The sequence below is a fragment of the Cervus elaphus genome, chromosome 23 (genome assembly GCF_910594005.1).
Source record: "Cervus elaphus chromosome 23, mCerEla1.1, whole genome shotgun sequence".
Classification (NCBI taxonomy): domain Eukaryota; kingdom Metazoa; phylum Chordata; class Mammalia; order Artiodactyla; family Cervidae; genus Cervus; species Cervus elaphus.
The window spans coordinates 77,721,602-77,744,186 of record NC_057837.1 but is presented as its reverse complement, the minus strand read 5'-3'; the positions used below and the strand labels follow the sequence as shown (position 1 = coordinate 77,744,186).

The 22,585-nt window shown below is 42.0% G+C and overlaps 1 protein-coding gene across 3 annotated transcripts in view; it reads right to left on the bottom strand.

Annotated features, from left to right (window-relative positions):
- Positions 1-22,585, bottom strand: part of PTPN1 (protein tyrosine phosphatase non-receptor type 1) — a 62,854-nt gene that overhangs the window by 23,625 nt on the left and 16,644 nt on the right. Inside the window, exon 1 of one of the 3 annotated variants that reach the window (XM_043882774.1) lies at positions 3,210-3,219. The exons of the other annotated variants lie outside the window; for them this stretch is intronic. The gene's annotated coding sequence lies outside the window, so the exon portion shown is untranslated. Of the gene's footprint in view, positions 1-3,209; positions 3,220-22,585 lie in introns of those variants that run through there. 3 annotated transcript variants of the gene reach the window in all.

The following is a 22,585-nucleotide window of genomic DNA, read 5'->3' as shown; positions in this document are numbered from 1 at the left end:
TGGGAGAATGGGGGAGGGGAAGCAAAGAGGGGTAGCAGAAGGGATGGCTGTTTAAGAAAACGACATAACTCACTGAAGATCTAAACTAATGAATCCAAGGATAAACATTTTCCTTAAAAACTGGAAATAAATACAAGCTCAAAGCAGACTCAAAGAGTTCAAAAGTCATTCATAAAGAGAAAGATTGGGAATGGGGTGATGTGGGCAGCAAATAACTGGATTATAAGACCACCGTGGTACTATTTAACTTCTTAAACCATGTATACATTCACCTTGGATTTAAAGAGAAAGTCCACTTTCTGCTATTCTACTTACTTAAAAGAAAAACCTACAAAATGGCAAGGTTTTTGACTCATACGAAAGACTAGACAGCAATTTAAAAGTATGATAATATATTATAAACCCACTTGAGATTAAACAAATTAATCTAGTAGGAATGTATCCATCACATCTTTTATGGATGAGATTAAGCTTTCAGGGAAATGCTACACGGCACAGAAAAATGACTTGAAGGGAAAAAAATCCTTTTTTAAATTTCTTACTCTAGTTGTTATTTGGAAGTGTTCACCAATAGGTACAAATTTGCCTTATGACATGAAACAATCTTGAGCAGTCCAGCTGGTGTGGCTGAAAGAAAATGGAAGAAACAGTTGATATGAATAACTGAAAAAAATATTCATTCTGAGGAAAGAAGGGCCAAAATAACAACAGTGTGCGACTGATTTTATGCAGCCTAAGGATTTATTAATCTGTACTTTTTTGGTTGAAGAGAGCACACCAAAATTTGGAGATAGCTAATAAAAATATTGGGAAAATAGAAGCTATGCACACAATACTTTTAAAAGAAGAGTTTAAAATTAAGGTAGACTCAAAGAGTTAAATGAACAGATCTTAAATATGTAGTTCAGTTAGTTTTTCTAACCAATTTCTTTTTGTTTCCTGATTTATTTTTCCCCCCAAATTTCATAGTTTTTATTTTGTACTGGGGTATAGCCAATTAACAATGCTGTGACAGTTTCAGGTGAATGGAGAAGGGACTCAGCCACACACAGACAGTATTCATTCTCCTCCAAACCCCGCTCCCATCCAGGCTGCCACATAACATTAAGCAGAGCTACATGTGCTATACAATAGGTCCCTGTTGTCTAACCAATTTTGAGGTATAATTTACAAATAATAAAACAAACCCAGTTTAAGTGTTTCTCTATTTCAGAACTGCGTATGAGAAATATATGCAGGCTTTAAATACAAGAGTTTACATTTCACTCAGTAAAATAAAACACCAGGATTATAATATTAATATTGAGGAGTGATAAAAGCACCTTTAAAATTAAAAGTTAACTACCAATAGTGTTTAGAAAAAAGCAGATGAACAACTGTACCACTAAATGTGACAGAACTACAGCAAAACAAGACTTCTGCATTCCAAAAGTGTATCAAAGGTAAGCCAACTTTCTAGCAGTTGAAGAAAAGCAGATCACTGACTAATGATCAAGTTTAAGGAGACTGCCATCACAAGTATACGGTATCCCTAGATCTTTTATTACTCTGACCAAAGATTAAATAATCCACTGAAGTATGTGAAATAGCCACACAGAGAAAATAAAATAGAATAAAGGCATTAAAGCTGATGATGATTAGACGACTATTGGGTAAATTTAGGAGCCAAGCCAAAAATGAAATAGTAAACTTGCCATGAAACATATTCTCAGAAGCATCCCCTAAAAAAAAACCCCATTCAACATTTCAAGCACCATTCAAAGTGCACCTCATCATTTCAGGGATGAGATCACATTGGATGAGAAATTTTAACAGTGAAATGACCTATACCAACAAACAGATAACCTACCTGTCTCCTTCCCTCGGATGGTGCTTCACTGGCTTTTCTGGAGCCCATTTCCTATTCTTAGTATAGCTTTCAGAAGTGTGACAGAAGAAAGCATCACGTGTAACAGACATCAAACGTTCATGCTCTCCTAGAGAATACATCTGATGATGTGCGGCCAAAGGAGGGCTCATGTTCAGTCACAGCTTACTGGTGAGTGGTTTAAATTACACCGTGTCATTTCATATAGGCACTGGGTACCCAAAATGATCTGACTCATTTCTACAGTGAATCATTTTCATGGGAGAAAAAAAAAAAGCAAGTTCTTTTAAAATTATGACTGGGCTGGGCTAGAAAGTTGGGATAAAGATGCCGGATAAAATTTAAACAAAACATCTGAACTCAATCTTAACAGGCAAGGAAGAGCAGAAACCATCATTACTTGAAAACTTTCTGAAGCTAGTTCTGATTCCCCATCCTTCCACACTCACTTAACAAGATGACTGATGACCTCCCAGTGAGCTCCTCATAAAGCTCTGGGAATAGAATGAATTAGGGCCCAGAGTCAATCGGTTTCTCTATTTACAGGAAAGCTCATTATCCATTATTCAAATAGCTCCCAAATCCAATTAGGCAAAAGTCAAACATGGGATAAAGCTGATAATGTTTTACGTTGAGAGTTCTAATTTTTAAAAACACATAGGCATAAAAGCCAGGCTTGCAGAAATATACTAATGTTTACAGCACTTTGTTAAGTGAAACCTAGCGATTTTAGTTTGAACATCCTTCTCTCTTCAGTCCCACAACAGGGTGAATGTCTCTGGCCCCACTGTAAAATGCATTACTTCTCTTACAACTATCCAACAGCGATGAGGTGGAGCCAGCGTCTCGTGAAAGCTGGGAGTCTGCTGGGAAGCTCCTAGACTCTCAACCCTCCTAGCACCAGCCCGGGCCCAGAGTGGGCGTTCAACCTAATTCTAATGACTGAAATTAAGGAATGGTTCTAAAGGCGCTCAAAGAGTCCTTAACTCTATACCAGTCTGCTTCATATTATGGAATAGAAATGTTCTTGAAAGGGAATGTGTTTAAGCAAATGTCTGGTCCACTCCTGCTTTTCAATAATAACAACAGTTATTATTATTATTACTATTTTGCTTTGCAACTGAGTCACACAGCCTCTCGACAAGATAGTACTAAAAGAGCTACTAAAACACGAATTCAAAGCAAAAATGGTTATTTTCAGATGATTTAGATAGCCATCTGTTTTTAAATGTCTGAAGGAAGAAAAAACCCCAGTGGTACCTTGTACTTGCTGTAACTGCAGCAAACTGCAACTCCCTTAGCATCTTCAACATCTTTTATGCTCCCCACACCCTCTTTTCACAAATGGTTGCCTAATTTGTTCTAGCTGTTACCTAGTACTTTAAGGAAGCTACTGGCTCTCAGAAATAGAGCTAGATCAAAGGGAAATACAGAAGTACAGTAAACGCAATAATTTAAAATAATATGTGAACATACAGGGCATACATTTCCTGGAACTCTTGCAAGTAGTCACCACTGAATAGGAAGATATATATAGAAGTGGGGGTGGGGGGGAGGATGGCTAGACTAGAATTTTAGCAACCAAATCTTCAAGTAACATTTGTGTTGGACAAACTCTGTTGCTCATAAATCTCATTATAAATGACAATATAAAATTACTGTATAGGTCCTTGGCTAAGAGGAGACTCTGCCTTGGGCCCACCAGTGTAATAAACTGCACTCCACTAAATAAAATAAAATAAAATAAAATAAAATTACTGTATAGTAAAGCATACTGAGAAATACACAAATTATCAAAATCAGAAATTCAACATCTTTCAAGCTGAAAGCAATGCTGTATTCTTTGTCTATACTAGTTAAGGGAACAATATAATTTACTACAAAAATCTTTGTTGTTGTTTAGTCGCTAAGTCATCACTAAGTCATGTTCAATTCTTTGCCACCCCATGGAATGCAGCACACCAGGCTTCCCTGTTCTTCACTATCTCCCAGAGTTTGCTCAAATTCATGTCCAATGAGTCAATGATGCTATCTAACCATCAAATCCTCTGCCACCCCTTTCTCCTTTTGCCTTCAGTCTTTCCCAGCTTCAGGGTCTTTCCCAGGGAGTCAGTTCTTCACATCAGGTGGCCAAAGTATTGGAGCTTCAGCTTCAGCCCTTCCAATAAACCTTAGGAAACTATTATATTTATCCATTTATATAATCAATATGCCAGAAGTCATAGTCAATACTGCTAAACTGTACGATAATCTACAATGCTTAGATAATAAAGAGTTTAAAATTTAGTTAACTAGTAGCAAGCTTGCTTTGGTTTAAAGTTTAAAATGATTATGTACTGAATAGAAAAAGATGCTGAAAAGTAAACCAAGAACCTCAGAATCCAATGTGGTAAGCTGAAAGAGAGGAAGGAGAAATGAACACAACTGGTCTGCATTTAAAAGACAGCAAGATCTACAATGATCATCCTTGCCAGAGCTTGCGGAAATGTTGGGTCATCTTGTCCACTGGTCAGGGGTGAGGTTCAAAGATAATGGAGTTACAAATCACTTCCAGAACAATTATGTGCATTTGGAAAATGACATGGAAAAAAACATAATCAAATTGTTTTACAAATTCCCCACAAATGAGAAGATGAGGGCAGGCATGGGAAGTGTGGAGTACCCTCCACAAAGTCGGCAACGGGAACCGGGGAACCAACCAGTGGAGGTGGTGGGGCTGACTTCAGCTCTGAACACAAAGTGAGGGTCGATTAAATATAGAGAAAAACACAACGGCACAGCTAGGCTCAAAAACAAAACAAGAACAAATGAAAAAAACAGACCTCCCACTCAAAATCATCTGTAAGCACAATACCAAAAAAAGAAAAACACACACCACCACAAAAGACTAGCTCCAAAAAAGATAATCAACTAGAAAAATAACTATTTCACATGAAATTTACTGTTAGCTTGTCAGGCACTTTAAAGATAAATATATTTGAGATCAGGTATAAATAAAGAAATCGTGTATAAAAAAGATGTTACATATACATCTAGAAAGGAATATATGAAGCCACAATAAGCAGATAGGAAAGAATAAATGAGAAATCTTGAAATGAAATTGACAACCACTGAAATTTAAGCAACAACAGACTTTAACAGATGAAGATAAACTCCCCACAGAACACAAAGGTTGGGTACTTTAGAAGCCAGTCCAGAGGACCACAGATGGAGAAACAGGAGACGCCAAGAACTGTGCGGTCCCAGCACACCCCTACAATAAAAGTCAGCGCCCACACGCCAGGGTCAGAATAGAGCTGTGGAATATTAAGGGTAAAAAAAAAAAATCTTCGAAGTAAATTATATTATCTTTTTGACACTTAATATAATGTTAACATTATAATTTACTTTATTTTTAACAACTCTATGGTTACACAGTCAAATAGTTAACAAAGAAACATAAAAATTGTGTTTTCAAGGGTCACTGACTTTAAACCTTATTTTTACAATCCTTAAAATATCTGGTTTTTGTTGCTTTTTAACATCACTTACGTTTTCTGTTAAATGTCATAAATCTCTCCTTGGGCAGAAATCAATAGGCAGAAAATGAATCAGACTTACAGTAACTGATGTCAATGAAACATATTGGAACAAGTATTTTTTTTTTTTTGAATGCTGAGAACCACAAAACCATTCCTGTAAGAGAACAGTCTAAAAAACTGAATCCACTTTCACTTCTGTTTTGTTTACCTTCTGCTTTCCATAAGGACAGTTTAAGTGTCCAGGCCCTAGGGTTCTGGCACTTTGCCGAGGACAGTGGCACAGCTGACTAAGGACACAAGTAGCCGGCAGACATCTGAGAGTGGAAGGCTCATACCTTCTTTACAAGGAACCAGACTCCCAACCACCAGCTTCCTCCTCCACGGTCACTCTCCCAAGAGGGACCTGAGGAACCCACACAGTACGCCTCCTCTGAAATAGCTGAGAACCATATTTATGAAACTGATGGCATTCTGTGGATAATCTAGGAGTGTGAATGGGAGGGAAACAGAATGTCAAAGTGAAACCAGCTTTGGTTAAGAATTTGTTTAATATTTCAAGAGTAGTACAAGATTTTCTACCATAACCAAAGAAAAGGCTTTTGTATTATTGTTACCAATCAAGTGAGTTTTCTAAATACCTTCTAGATGTAAATGTACTTTTCTACATACCATTTGGGGATTAGAGATGATGAAGGAAGATGCGCCCAATGCTCAAAAGCATTCTAAAGTGATAGTTCTTTAGCGAAGCCACAAAAGTAAAATGACAATTCGGGGAAGAGAGGAAGCGGTGACCAAGCTCTTTGCAAGAACTCTGCACATGTGGATTAAGGAAGCAAAGTTTAGATTCAATGTTTGAATCTCTTTAATTCATCCAAATATTTGTTTAGCACTGACTACATGGAAAGCAGTAAGGACAGGAGGGTGATCAAGGCGGCAAAGTCCTGCCCCTGTGGACCCTGTGCCCCAGTGGGGAAGATGGCCAGACAAACAGCTGCGAGGCTGTCACACGGAACTCACACAGACAGGCCCACGACTGCTCATCAGGGACCGACAGCAAAGCAGAAGGACCAGAGCTCTGAGCAGGTGGGGGTGCTCTACCTACACCCCTCCCCACCACCAAGGATCTGACCCCTCCTGGAAAAGCCCCGACCTCCATCCGCACGTGCGTTTCCTTTTGCTTCCTCCTGGGGATGAGGGTGAGGGTTCTAGCACTGAACAGCACCTGAGAACAAAGACGGGCAGCAGGCGCCACGCGTAAAAGCACATGCGCGGTACACTGTGGGTAAATTAAGGACAACCTGATCTATGAGCAGGCCATTTCTGCAAACAACCCAATGTTAATGGTGTCTTTTGATGAAGAGAAGTTCTTCATGTCAACACAGTTCAATTTATTAATCTTTTCCTTTATTGTTAGTTTTTGTGGGGAGTCTTGTTTAAGAAACGGTTTTCCCATAGGCAAAACACTCCGACATAAACCACAGCAGGATCCTCTACGACCCACCTCCCAGAATATTGGAAATAAAAGCAAAAATAAACAAATGGGATCTAATTAAAATTAAAAGCTTCTGCACAACAAAGGAAACTATAAGCAAAGTGAAAAGACAACCTTCAGAATGGGAGAAAAGAATAGCAAATGAAGCAACGGGTAAAGAATTAAAAATATACAAGCAACTTCTGCAGTTCAATTCCAGAAAAATAAAAGACCCAATCAAAAAGTAGGCCAAAGAACTAAACAGACATTTCTCCAAAGAAGAAATACAGATGGCTAACAAACACATGAAAAGATGTTCAACATCACTATCACTCACCATCAGAGAAATGCAAATCAAAACCACAGTGAGGTACCCTTACATGCCAGTCAGAATGGCTGCTATCCAAAAGTCTACAAGCAATACATGCTGGAGAGGGTGTGGAGAAAAGGGAACCCTCTTACACTGTTGGTGGGAATGCAAACTAGTACAGCCACTATGGAGAACAGTGTGGAGATTCCTTAAAAAACTGGAAATAGAACTGCCATATGACCCAGCAATCCCGCTGCTGGGCATACACACCGAGGAAACCAGATCTGAAAGAGACACGTGCACCCCAATGTTAATCGCAGCACTGTTTATAACAGCCAGGACATGGAAGCAACCTAGATGCCCATCAGCAGACGAATGGATTAGAAAGCTATGGTACATATACACAATGGAATATTACTCAGCCATTAAAAAGAATACATTTGAATCAGTTCTAATGAGGTGGATGAAACTGGAGTCTATTATACAGAGTGAAGTAAGCCAGAAAGAAAAACATCAATACAGTATACTAACGCATATATATGGAATTTAGAAAGATGGTAGTAATAACCCTGTATGTGAGACAGCAAGAGAGACAAAGATGTATAGAACAGTCTGTTGGACTCTGTGGGAGAGGGCGAGGGTGGGATGATATGGGAGAACGGCACTGAAACATGTAAATTATCATATGTGAAACGAATCGCCAGTCCAGGTTCGATGCATGATACAGGGTGCTCGGGGCTGGTGCACTGGGACGACCCAGAGGGAGGGGACGGGGAGGGAGGTGGGGGGGGGGGTTCAGGATGGGGACACATGTACACCTGTGGTGGATTCATGTCCATGTATGGCAAAACCAATACAATGTTGTAAAGTAAAATAAATAAATAAAAAAAAAAAAAAAAAAAAGAAACAGTTTTCCATCTCAAGTTTATACACACACTCACCTACATTATTTTTGAAAGTTTAAAGAAAAATGTTTCCCATATATTTTCACTTATATCTTGGTATGCCTCAAAACGCTGGAATAAAACACACAGATGACAGAATGCCACGTCTGTCCCTTCTAACAGCTGCTTTTGTGCACAGTAAGCACTCCTTTAACTTTACCAACAGGCACTCAACGTCTGCTGAATGAGGTACAATGGAATGGATGTCTGTCTTTGCCCACCGGTCCTGGAGAATATAAGCATTTTTCTTACTCATGTAAGCTCTTTACATATTTTAAAGCCATCAATTCTTTGTCTGTGCTGGAAACCACTTTTCCAACTTATTTGTTTGCACATTTAAAGTTAATTTCCGCTACATAAAAATTTTTTTAAGTGTGGAAGGATGATCCTAAAACGTCATTACAACAATAGAGCTGCCACTTGGGAGAATGATTAAGAGATTTTTTATTTTCTATTGTTTTCCGATGGTTTTCTACAGCACATATGCATTACCTAAGTAATAAAAAGTTTTAAAGTAGTTCTAAATTTTTAAGTATTCAAACCCTATTGACCTTTTCCTCTGCGATTTCCTTTATTGCTTCATTATAATGGTAGAAAGTCGTCATCTTCTTCAGTATGTAATAACACTTCAGGAAAAAAAAAGAATTTTAATCCACCTGGTTTATTTTCCTTCTACAGTTTTCAACTATACCCATTCTATTGCCTTTAAATCTCAAACTATGCAAAGAATAGGTGTTTCCTCTCCTTTTGTCAGCCTAACAGTTACTCTGCTAATCTCTGTGTCCATTCAGAGTGCTTGACCTCCCTCTCCCTAAACTCAAATAGTAACAAAAATGCAGCTGCAGCTGATCATTCGGATTTCAGAAAGAACAAATCACTATTTTTCAGAGAAAGAAAAACCATTAAAACTAGGTAGAGTTGTTTTTTTTTAAAGATTAATGTAGGCTCGATTCATTCTTTACAACTATTTAGCAAAAACCAAGAGGAACACAGGAGATTAAAATGGTAGGAAATTAAAAATACCCACAATGGTTATTTCTGCACTTAAGATGAACACTGTTCCTTTGTTCTTTTGTAAGGAAAGGGTAGGCAGCATGGCTTTGGCACAAAGTTCTGCCCCCGTATTTATCTGGTATGTATATTCTATGTTTAAACTTGTAGTGAAATACACGGAAAACAATGAAAACATTATTTCTGTTCGCCATGTCGATAAGCGATTAACTTTGTAAAAAGCATACTTCTCCATGTTACCTGACTTCTTTTTTTTTTTTACTTCTAACTTTTTAACTTCTGTCAAAGCAAATTTTACTTTATTGAGTATATTTAATCAAAAAGCAACTTTCTGAGTAACTACTTCAAACAAGATCCAGCATAAAATAGCTCTGCTGTTGTTGCTTGGTTGCTCAGTCATGTCCGATTCTTTGCGACCCCTTGGACTGTAGCCTGCCAGGCTCCTCTGTCCATGGAATTTTCCAGGCAAGAATATAGAGTGGGTTGCCATTTCCTTCTTCAAAAATAGCTGTACCTCAACAAATTAGAACATCTTCCCGCCTCCTTCAACATATTCAGATGCAATTGTTTTAAAGAAGATGCCTGTCAATACAGGAGCCACAGGTTCGATCCCTGGGTTGGGAAGATCCCCTGGAGAAGGAAATGGCAACCCACTCCAGCACTGTTGCTGGGAAGTCCCACGGACAGAGGGGTCTGGTACCTGCAGTCCGTGAGGCTGCAAAGGGTCAGACACAGCTCAGTGGCTAAACCACCACCACCACCAACTGCCCTCCTCCTCGCCAGTCACAGGCCATGAGCAACAGCTGCATGGTCTTTTGGTCATCTGCCTTCTCAGAACTGGATACACAAAAAATACATTTTCAAAAAAAAAAAATAATAATAATAATACATTTTCTATGGGATGGAAGGAGGCAGTAAACCTCTGCTAATAATATATGATCAATTTTTAGAAGCTTTTGAAAGCTGATGCATGCCAAATCTTTCCTCAAGAGGATTTGTTCGATATCTCAATGCTACAACTAAAACTATATAGGAACTAAAAATCCATATACATATTGCTAGACACAGACTTGGGTCACTACTATACATAAATAACTGAAGCTATTGCATAAGCAATATCCCTTAAGATATTACAATAATAGCCAGACACTCTTCTTCCCAAGGCTCACAAAATGACGACATTTATGCTGGCTTAGCAGGAAAATAAATCCCTAGGACCAAATAAATCAAACATTTTGCAAAAACCAGGATAAATAAAGAACTTTAGAGACACTAAGTCTAGTGACATTTTCGTGGAACAAGCAATGCCTAAACTTGAAAAAAAGCTCGCCATTTGAATGTTTGCTTTCTTACTGCGTGAAAAGCAACCTTCCCAAGATTACTCAGAGCAAACTGTGCAGCTTCAGTAAGGCATGTTCACTCCAGAACAGGGTAGTCAGAAAGCCAGAACTGTAACACTCTTAAAGGTAACTGGTCTTAACACCCAAGTCTATTTTTTAAAGCAAAGCCTCACATGTGGTGCCAAAGTCAAGGTTTGAGGAGGATCACCTTCAGAACCCAGAGCACAATATATCATTGTACCTGCAGTCAATTTCTTGCCTTGCATCTCACGCTGCGCCGGTGTTGCGGGGCAGGTGGCTCTGTCATGATCCCTGTCCTCACCGAGGTCCCACTCGGTGGGGAAGACCAGCTGTGGCCAAACACAGCACCACTGAGTGCAGGCCTGCTGGGAGGGGCATCTGTTCACAGGAAGAAGGGAAAGGCACCGAGAAGAGCCGGTGACAGTGAGAACTGCAAACTCAGGAGTGACCGGGGAGCAGCCACATGTGATGCAGAGCAGAGCTCTTCCCAGCGTTGCTGACCTGCTGCCTCTCCTTGCCGACACTGGTTAGCGCTAAGCAGAGAAAAGAAGTCAGACGGCTGATACCCAAGCTGTTTTGCCTAGTCTGTGCCAACACTGTTGATTCAAAGGAAGCCTGAGCAGTGAGGGCTGGGGAGAAGAAAGCATGGCCATCTTCCACTGAGCAACCCCAGCAGCCTGCCGCCTGGGCCCTCTCCAGGCCTGTGGTCAGAGGACAGAGTGGGCCTGCACATCATCTGGGCCTGTGACCCGGGTCTGGGACCCCCAGGGGCGCACAGGGCACACCTACCATGTCCTAAAGCTACCTCTGCTCCACAAGGCCAGACAGGCTTTCCCAGACTGCGGTCTGAGCCTCCTCAGTTCCAAGGAGCAGACACTCCAGGTCTAGCATGTTCCCCGCTGAGCACGACTCCTGCAGATGCAGGGCCCTCATCAAGGATCCCCTGAGTTGAATGGGCTAAATAGAATGAATCAAGCTGAGAGACAGGAACGTGGAATGAGGAAAACCGAGAAAGAGTGAGGACTGAGCTGGAAAACAAGCAGTGGCTCTAACAAGTGAGCACCAGTGACCTCCCCATCTCTGAGAGCTCTGCTCTCTGACGGCCTCAACAGAAAGGTCAGGGGTGATTTTCCAGTGATGAGTAACTTCCTGCCACGATACCCAGGGAATGGCTGGGTGTGAGAGCAGCATTTCTTGGAAGGATGTGCCTCTTCCTCTCCACTTTTCCTGCAGGCGGTACGGCTCTCTGATGTGCTACATTCCTGGAGAAGGCTTCACTCCATCTGAGATGGGATCCGGGCTCCCTGAACCCCATCCCTACAGACCAGGGGAGGAGCAGGTCAGCAGTTGGAATATCAAGAAGGCTTTCCTGGAGTCTGTAGCCAGGCTGAGGAGAACTCAGGTGGTAGAAAGCACGCCTCCCCACCCCCAGGGCCCTCTGCAGCAAACGATATTCAGGCAGGAAAGGCAGGCGCTGTCTTCCCAGCTCCCCGCCTCGCAGAGCACGCCATGATGTTCAGCTCTCTACAGGCCGCACTCCGAACGCCTGTCCATGTATGTCCGGGCTGACGGGGCCTCAGCCCAGACCCCGGACGTTAACGTCAGCTTTCCCTGATATTTCCCTTTCCTTCCCAAGTCCAAAGGCAATGTGACTCTGGCTCCTCTGATCCTGAGTGTTCAAATTTTTTTTTTTAAAGTATTTATTATCATGTTAGGACATACTTCAAAATAAATGAGAGCCAGGAGGGGTTAATGGGTAGGGGGTACAGAGGAAAAAAAATGAGCCATGCGCTTATAATGTTGAAACTGGGTGATGAATACACGGGGGTTCGTTATACTAATCTATTTCTATATGTTTGAAAGTTTTCATGAAGGATTCTTGCAACTCAATTTTTTTTGAGCAGGGAGGAATACTACAATCCGATGCTGCTTCTGAGAGACTACTCTGGCTTTATGGCTCTGGGAAGCTGGTGGCAGCGGCACAGGTCTTCCCTCTCCCTGAATCCCCCATAAAAGTCAATGAGAGAGCAAAACTGACAGACAACCCTCAGACAACAGAACGAACCCCTTCAGGACTCTGAAAGGACAAGGAGGTGGGGACAGCCAGTGGTTAAGACCCATGTGGCGTCGCACTGCATGGGAAGAAGGAGAATGAAGACATGGGGGATTCCGACGGCTGTGATCAGGAGAACCCCGAAGCATCAGGCCTCATGGGGAGGTGTAACAGGCCGACCGTGTGCGCAGCCAAACCGGGAGCAGATCCTGCAGGCTCTGATTCACAGGCGTCGGCAGGCTCCCCCTGCCCCTGGTACCCGGAGGACCTCCAGGCTCTCCCCACTAAGACCTTCCAAGACAAAGCCTGTACCGAGAGGCTTCTGGGAGTAGAACACATGGAGCACAGTAAGGACAAAAGGGGCAGAGCAGACAGAAGGCTGAGATAACAGGTAAAAATGGGAGGGACAGGGGAAGCAGATCCTGGAGACACAGAAGTCACTTCACAAAGGCAGCTCAAGAAGGAGCCCGAGAGCCCTGAGCTTAGACTGTCCACGTGACCCACCCCTTCCTCCTCAAACTGCTGGGAAACTGTTCACTTAAAGATGGTCAACAGACAAGGAACAGCTGAGTTCCACATAACAGTACTATATGAGAGAACAAGGGACAAAAAATTCCCCTACAGAAAACAAGAGCGAGCCAGAAAGATGCCCACAAAGATGAAGCTAATCCAACGAGCTGAGAAGACACTAGGGACGTGGCAGCAGCTCAGGAAGAAGGGCACAGACGAGAACGGGAACTCACAAAACAAAGTCACTGGGAAAGAGAACGATTTGAAAAGATAAGTGAAACAAAGCGGACACAAATTAAGAGGAAACGAAGAAAGTGTTTTCGGAAATGAAGATAAACAAGGAGAACCCAAGAGCAAACACACGTTTAATGCCTTAAAGGAAACAGATATAGTGGAGTTAAAAAAAAAAAATTCCAAAAAATATAACCAAAGAGAAATAGGTTCTCTGTACTGTTTTAATTGTGTAAGTTTGAAATTGTATTTTTTTAAATGTGCAATTATATTTAACGATTTTTCTTTTACTTTTAAAGCTAATCAGATTTAAAAATGTTTAAGGAAGTGAAGAAATAGATAATAGAACAAGAAAATCAAACAAACACACAACAGGCTGAGTCCCTGGGAAGAAAATAAAAACAATGGAACAACAGAAATTACTGCAACTTCGAATTTAAGACTCTACTGAAATTAAAAAAAAAGAGAAGGTTTGAAACTATATATTAAAAGAACACACTGATTTGGGAGGAGAATGACCCAAGATGGCCAAGAGCACGATATAGTTTAATAAATGATTACACTTTGACACAAAAGGTTAAGAAAAAAATCCTTTGGGCATCTAGCAAAAGGACCAAATAACTTTAAAGGGCAAAAAAACCAGACCGTCAAACATCGACAGCAATGCTTTATACCATAAGACATACAGTGGAATAACATATTTAAATTACTTAAGGAAATAATATGGGATCCAAAGATTTTTATATAGATAAAATGGCCTTCAAATTTTAAAGCTGCAGACAAACTGTTGTTATGAATATGCATTGATAATTCACAGACTATTTCTATAAACCATTCCTGAGGAATCTAGTAGAGAAGGAGCATCAGGCAACTGAAATGACAAGAAAGGTTTAAGTAGCAACGACAGTGAGCATTACTCCTTAGTAGCAGGTCTAAGGAGTCGGAGCCGGCTTAGTGACTGGATGACAGAGCAGGCCTGAGAGATAAGTGCGGCGCGCGGCAGGCGGTGCGTACAATGCAGAGGACACACCGGGGCGAGCAGGGAGGGCAGGGCGGGCTGGGCCATCAGCTTACGGGCGTGAACCGAGGCTCCTCAGAGGCCAACCGAAAACACTTCAAATCGCATGCTGGGGGAGAGGGAAGGAAAGAACGGTTGATTACTACGGAACTTCAATAGTGCTCACAGAGGGAGTCACAGTAACAGTCCCCAAGTGAGGGCTCCAAGAGTACATAACAGCGACATTAGTAGTATCAAAGGAGTCATCAGAAAATGCAAACATTCCTAAATACTCAAAAGACTTACAAAATTCCTCCACAGGAATTACAAAAACATGTCCAGTGTATACGGTATACAGGTGTAAGGAAAAACCTCACCAGCGTTAACAGTCTAGTCGTATCTATTCCTCCAAACATACAAAACAAACAATGAACTCTTAAATAATGAATTCACTATTTTTGAATTGTTACTACTTGTTTTTACATAGACGGGCCCACAATATACGTATTATTCTATAATATAATCTTGTTATCCAGCCATCTAACCTACCTTCATTTACTCAGGTTAATTTTTCTAAAACTGCACTTTCTGGGTTTATCAATCACATTGCAAATAGAAATCAAACTGCCAGCATCCACTGGCTCATAGAAAAAGTAAGAGAATTCTAGAAAAACATCTACTTCTGCTTCACTGATTAGGCCAAAGCCTTTGACTTGTGAATCACAACAAACTGTGGAAAATTCTTAAAGAGATGGGAATATCAGACCACCTTACTAAAAGATGCTTGCTCCTTGGAAGAAAAGCTGTCACAGACCTAGACAATGTATTAAAAAGCAGATATTGCTTTGTCAACAAAGGTCCATCTAGTCAAAGCTGTGACCTTTTCAGTAGTCTCACATCCATGTACGGATGTGAGAGTTGGGCCATAAAGAAGGCTGAGCACCAAAGAATTGATGCTTTTGAACCGTGGTGCTGGAGAAGACTCTTGAGAGTCCCTTGGACAGCAAGCAGATCAAACCAGTCAATCCTAAAGGAAATCAACCCTGAATATTCACTGGAAGGGTTGATGCTGAAGCTCAAACTCCAATACTTTGGCCACCTGATGCAAAGAGCTGACTCACTGGAAAAGACCGAAGATGGGAGATGGGGACGAAAGAGGATGAGATGGCTGGATGGCATCACCGACTCAAGGGACATGACTGTTAGCAAACTCCAGCAAGTAGTGAAAGACAGGGAAGCCTGGCATGCTGCAGCTCAGGGGTCAAAAAGAATCAGACACAGTTTAGTGACTAAACAATAAGCTAAGAAAAACTTCACCACTTTAGCAGGTTTGAGAAACAGATTCTCTTGTTGAAGTACCTTCCACACATTCTTACGTTATTAAATCTTAATTATTAAGAGTTGCTGAACAAGGTCAGCCAGAACCGAACAGTTCTTTTTCATCAGTGGGAGCCTAACCTCCACTGAGATCCTGTTCTGGACAGAAGGAGCTCCCTTCTCTCACTCTCCAAACTCTAATGCGACACTCACGCCTCGTGTTCCTTCTGGGGTCCTTTCCATTCGCATGGATAGAGGCCCTTGGCAGTTATCTCCTACTGTGAAGTTTCTTCAGGCTGGCTGACTGGCCACCGTGCTCTCAGCGACCCTGTGCAACTTCATGACTGGCATCAATCATCTTGGCTTCTCTCCCACACTATTCATGCTTCCTGAACTCAGATATTTTAAACCAATTTCCTTCTTACTTATCTCATGTCTATTGTTTCTTTTTAGTCCAAAATTGAAAATTGGGGGTATTTTCTGTTTATTAAGGTAATATATTTCCATTGAGAAAACTCAAGTAATACCAAAAACCAGACCACGTATGAAAATCATATGACTACTGAAAAATCAACTGACCACACATGCAGCAAGTGGTTATTATCTTAATGAGAAGACTATTCACTCAAGGAATACGAGCAAAATTCTCAAAGCCTCCTTTGTTACCTGTACTTTCTCCGTATATGTTTATCCTTCTACTTAGTCTGCTCTGCTTAAATTACAGGCAACTTAACATTTACACATCCCTGTCAGGCTTTTTTTCAGACAAACTTTGGTCTGTTTTGAATGGCACTAAATGGTTCTCTCTTGGTTAGAAACCACCCAGAGGATCTTTCAGCAGCAGGGCCAGAAACTATAAATTGGCTAAACTGTCTACAAATAATCAGTAAGCTAGTAAAGTACATTCAGACTGACAATTCTGTTCTCAATCCACTTACTTCCCTTATGGGCAGTTGCTTTTTAAAACAAGTTTAGAAAAAGCACACAAGGATGTGAGAGGGATATATGATCAGCAGAAGCTTTTTGAGGGCAAAAAAGAAAATGAATCACACCACAAAATAGCATTACTAATACAAGGACCTATGGAAAACCACACACACAAATGAGCATAAGCAAAACCGAGGAAACCTGGTAAGATGGACAAACTGCTATCAGTATCAATATCCTGGTTGTGACAGTGTATTACACTTTTGCATAATGTTATCAAGGTGGAGGAAACTGGGCAAAGGGTACAAGGGATCTTTCTATTATTTCTCACATGAATCTATAATTATCTCAATAAAAATTTCAATTAAAAATGACTGGGAGAAAATAAGACAAAATGGTTATGGTACCTACACTGTGCAGTGATAGGGATAAAGAAAACTTATTCTTTTTTGTTTTCCACAGTAAACATATCACTGTATAATGAAATACAGTATAAATTAGAAAAATAAGAATTCTTAATAAGGGTTGAAAGGATAAGATCAAGACTTTAGGTATTCTCAAAATATTTTATAAAATCTCAAGCAACGTGAGTAAAGTGAATACAGGACTCTTCAACAAATCATGGGATTCTAGCATAAGACAAATCCTTAATTTTAAAATGTCTATAAACAAAGAGGAGGTCCTACTTTCTGCGAGTGAATAATTAACTTCCAGGAGTCATTATCTCAGGAGGTGACATACTCTGGAGACCAATGCTTAGGCCATGCATGTCTTCCCTGCCTTGTTGAAAACTGCTAAGTCCCTTCTGTTCAAATGGCTGTCCCACCCCATCTTGGAAGCCTTGCCCAGGCACTCACTGACCTCTTCACACCAGCTTAAAGCCCTTTCTTCAACACTCTCCTTGCACCTTTTATTTTTCCTTCATGGCACTTTCCTCCACAATTCATAGTCTGCATGACTGTCTCATGTCATCGCTCTCCTGTGACTGCTAGAGACCACAGGCTGTGTTTCCGATCACCCACGCCTGTTCACTGCCTAGCATCCTGCCTGGTATCCACGGGCACCCAATCAAGTTGGAATGAATTAAGTGTCAACATAATTTATATGAATTTATAGATGACCAGCATAATGGTTTGTAGGGAAAATTACAACTCTTCTGTTCATGAATAATTGTTAGGCAGCTTACTCTTAAGTGCTGAGTCCTTAATGTGGTTTCTTTAATTCCATAAACATTTCTGAAGGGTGTACAGAGGTATCCATCTTACACGGCAACTAAATTCTATAATTTTCTATGAGGCAAAAATTGCATGCAACTGAGATTAAAACCTTGCGAGAAAAAATCTTGAATTGCCAGCATTGAAGCTTGAGATATTTTAAAGCCCAGATCTTAACTTCTTTTGTTTCTCTTTCACCTGCAGTCTCCCCTTCCTTGCAGAGGATATCAAGATGTGGTCAGATAGGACAATGTGGTACTTAGGGGAATTTCTCGTTTTGCTTGTGGCACTATGTATAGTTTAACTAAGCAAGATTAAATGCGTGTATGATACAAGTCCACAAGGTGACAATAAGCCAGGTGCTATAATACACTTGGTCCTGAGGATACAAAGGTCTGAAAGGCACAATCCCATATTCTTGGAGGGTTCATGTTCTAGCTAAGAAGAAAATAATATATAAGCAATAGAATAAAAAGATTAATTCACATAAAATGGAATTGCTAAAAAAGAGCAACGTGTTGTTTAAAAAAAAAAAAATGCTATTTGGCATGCCAGAGGCAGAATACGTGCTTTCTCAGTGGCTTTCTTCCCGGGACCAAATCCTAACTTTCCTCCAGGGAGATGGGATTCCTGGGGTGGATAAGGGAAAATCACTGCATTCACAGAGGTAACAGAGAAAGCATACTAGTAATATTTGCCATAGTATTTTAAAGAAAGGAACTGAACAGGACAGTCAGCTTGGCCTTGGGAGCAGGAGGCACATGCTCCACGGAGGTGGGGCCTGTGAGCTGAAAGGAGGCTCTCGGCGGACAGGAGACCCAGCACCCTCGACAACTCAGCCTGGAGTGCAAAGGGAACGGGCGAGGGGGGGTTTGAGGGGTGGGGGAGGCCAGCCAGCAGAGGGGGCCACACCCTCCGCGGACCTGCTGTAAGCACCTGTGTTAGGTGAGGCCAAGGAATCTGGAGACGACAGACACAGCAACGGAGAGCCACTGGAAGTCTTCGAGTAGGACAAGGATATCCCTTCTCGTCCCATGAAAGACAGGCTGGAAGTGAAGGGCTCAATCCACCTGAAGGGGACCAGAAACGGCCAGAGAGGAGGGGCCTGAAGAGGCGAGCGGAGAAGACGAGGGAGAAGAGGGTCAGATGCACACTTCAAGAAGGAAGCCGGCAGGCGTGGCAATCAGCTGGAAGTAAGGGAAAACTAAAGAACTGAAGGCTATTTTGGGTTTTTAGTGCAACTAGGAATAGATACATATGTTAACGTGTAAACAAGTGTCTGCTGATGTTATAATTACTCAGTGGATTTCACAATATACAAAAAAATGTTTAGTGGTTAAAAAATTTATCAAGCTTATAAGGCAAGATAAAGCACTGCTCTATGTTACAAAATACATCCTCCAAATAAGAGCATAAGAAAGTCTATAGAAATGTACCTAATATAAAAAGAATGCATTAGAGAATATATAATATCTTACAGGTAACCCATTTCTGTCTGATCTATTTTAAAAGAGTGTGTACATATTTGCATAGGTTAAAAAAAAAGGCTAAGTCCTTGACTGATTTTCTGGCAAAATAATTAGATGTTTTCAGAAAAACTGCCAGTAAATTTGAGAGAGAAAACGTAAAGTCTCATTTGGATAAAGCTTGTTAAAAGCAAAAAGTGCTGTTTAATACGACAGCTTCCACGGCCAGACAAGCCCACTCCCCCATCCCCTTCTGTGCTATGATTATTAAGAGGAATAAAATGCCAGAAACCTCCATCACACTGTGCCAGGATGCACTTGTGGAACAATCTGTAATTCTGGGGAGCAGCCACGTTCCACCTCCAGCCTTGCCTGACCCTCCTTCTTGTTTACGATGACGCCAGACCCAACCTTTCAGAAGTGGTACATCACACCTTCACCTTCCTTTCTGAGTGGGCATGGGTAGGCCCAGTGGCCCTTTCTGCTGAGAAGTGAAACAGCTGCTGTCCAGTCAGGGACAAAAAGCTGAACGTGAACTAGCAGGGAACCTTAGCCCTGTAGCTCTCCACGAGCCAGTTCAAAAGCTGCCAGGTGCTAAACGGAAACACCCAGGGCAACTGCAGCCATCAGCCAGGAGCCCAAGGCCCCCGCATCTCAGCACTGCTTGGTTGAGCACGAAGATGAAGTGCAAGCTGGCTATCTGTGGGCTCAGGGAGGGGAATGTGACATTTATGGGAGATGACAGCCCCGGAGGCAAACCATTTCTCCAAGGCTGCGAGGGCCAGGCCTGCCGAGCCATTCAGACACTCTCTAGGTCCCGTCTGCTAGGCCTGGCTTGTGCTGCCTGTACTTGCCCGTGAAGATTTCTGTGGACCAGGTGGGGCACCAATCAAGCTGGAGGAGGCCACAGAGATCACCTGCCCGAAGGTTTACCCAGGTGCCTGGAGGAACTCATCTTGGACTCTGTGGACAGCTTCCAAAGGTTTAAGTAGAAAATGCGTTGTACAGTTTCAGGTACGGTCATGAAAAGGTCTTACCTGAAAACAAGTCTTAAATAAGAAATATAATCATTGGAAATGTAACCAGTATTAACTATAAAAGCTATTATTATTTTCTGCAATGTGACACACATCAGGGGAGGATGAAATTGAAATACAGGTGCAGTTTATAAAGTTTAGTCACCTGCGATTACAGGCACAGTTTATAAAGTTTAGTCACCTGGGATTCTACAATTTCTCACAGAAAAATTAACAGGTGACAACTCTGCTACAACATTTAATTTTGAAAGACTTTATATTTATTTCAAAAACAGGAGCCTCGGATAAGAAATTCAGGCGCAGATCAGAAGCAAAAACCCTAGTCCAAGCAAAAAAAAACGGTAACCAAGGAAAAAAGGTCAATGTCTGGAGACCCCAGGAGACAACAACAGAGGACAATGAAGAGATGGTTGGCCCAGGAAGTGCTGTGGGAGCTGCCATTGCTCTCCAGCCCCAGAAGCACCAGCCTAACCAATTCTTCAAGCTCCAGTCTACCCGCTGCATCCCTAACCCAGCCTCTCCCCTGAAATCCATGGGAGCCCACACTTACCTGGAGGGGAGGAGAAAAACTACGTCCAGTGCCAAGGTTACATGAGAACAGCGTATATATTAATACACACCCATCCCACCCCCTCGCCCAGAGACACACACACAACCTCCCAGACGGAACCAAGAATGGTTTTTATTAATAAAACCACTATTATGCATAAGTAATCGTCGTATATAATAATTCTACGGGAAAAGCACATATTAATAGGGACACTTCAGGTATACTGCAGATTAAACAGGTACCAGGGTAAGTCTGGACCTTAGCCACCGCACTGATTCTATAGAAACTATGTTCCATGTCCTGAACAACTAACTTTCAACCTTTTGTACTGGACGCGTTTACGTATTAGGGACTGTCTGTACTTTCATGCTTGGTTACCGTTCTAGACTCTGCCAGCTGGAACAGTCCATCTGAACCCTGTTCCTGTGAACTGACCCAAGTAAGATTTAAGGGATGCTCCGGACAGTCATAATCTTTGAGACTCACACCCAGGTACTCCACGACACATGAGACCGCCCACAGCTTTTTATCTGAGGCCTGTCAATTTAAAAAGGACAAAACAGGGAGATTAAAACTCAGACGAAAACCAAAACCCATGGACGCCGAACTCGGCCCCTCGGAGCCTGTTCTGCCTTACAGGCTGCTGCGCCCGGCTTTCTGACTGCTCATGAGCACCTCTCCCAACCTGCTGAAGACTTGCTTAAGCAAGCATAAGACAGGCTTGCTTCTATCATCTATCTTCTTCAACCGGCCTTAAATACAGAGACAGAAAACAACCACATATTAGACCATGGAAGTAGCAGTTTGTTGCTAGCTTGCAGCCAGTCAAATGTCCCAAGGCACACAGCGCGAGAACCCACTGACCTTGGTTCCGCGTCCACAGCCAACGCCGCCGGCCCGTGTCCTGGTAGGGAAGCGGCCTGAGGCCCAACATGTGGGCGATTGCTACTGGTGCCCGCAGTGGCCGGGTGGGGGAGAGGGTGGTGAGGAGGGGAAGCAAGGAAGGGGGAAACAAGACAAAGAATGTGATGGTGAGTGGGGACTCGGTAACAGACACCACAACACCGGGACTGTGTTAGTATGTCTGAACCCAACCTATTGGGACAGAAATGCTTCCTGCTTCCCATAACCATCTTCAACACATTTTGTAAGACTCCTGCCAACAGCTCTGGCTTTAATGCTATTTCGACTTGGTTCTCAACCGGTCTACCTCTGGCCTTCAGACTTGTTTAAAGGCACTTTCATGGTGAAAACAATTCCCGTAGTAGCAATGAGGGCTCAGTGCCTCCATTCTGCGGCAAGCAGACTGAGGCGGGCGAGCGCTGCAGTCCCAGCAGGAAGCCTCTGCTCCGTCACTCCGACAAGAGGCGTGCCCCGGGCTCCGGGAAAGGGGCACATCTGGAGGAAAGGACACTGGGCCAGGAAGAAAAGAACTCTCTGGTCACAAGTCTGCTTTACGACCACTTAATCATGCCAGGCCTTGGTTCATTTGAATAAGCAACCCTGCCTCACGCCATTCACCACAATGACTTCTGTTTAATACAGGTAACAGAAATGTGTGATGCCAACTGGGAAACTATGGATGTTTATACACATTTGATTACATTCACATAAAAATTCCAGTTTAAAAGACAAACCTTCAAAAAAAAAGTCAAATCCAACAAGAAGCCAAACCAACCCGAAATACCCCTTCTTCACCAGATCAGACACGTCATTCCACTCCAAGCCGTAAAGGCAAGCCTGCCTAGGCAAGAATAATGGTTTGACGTCTATTTTTATTCCTCTCCTCCATTCAGAC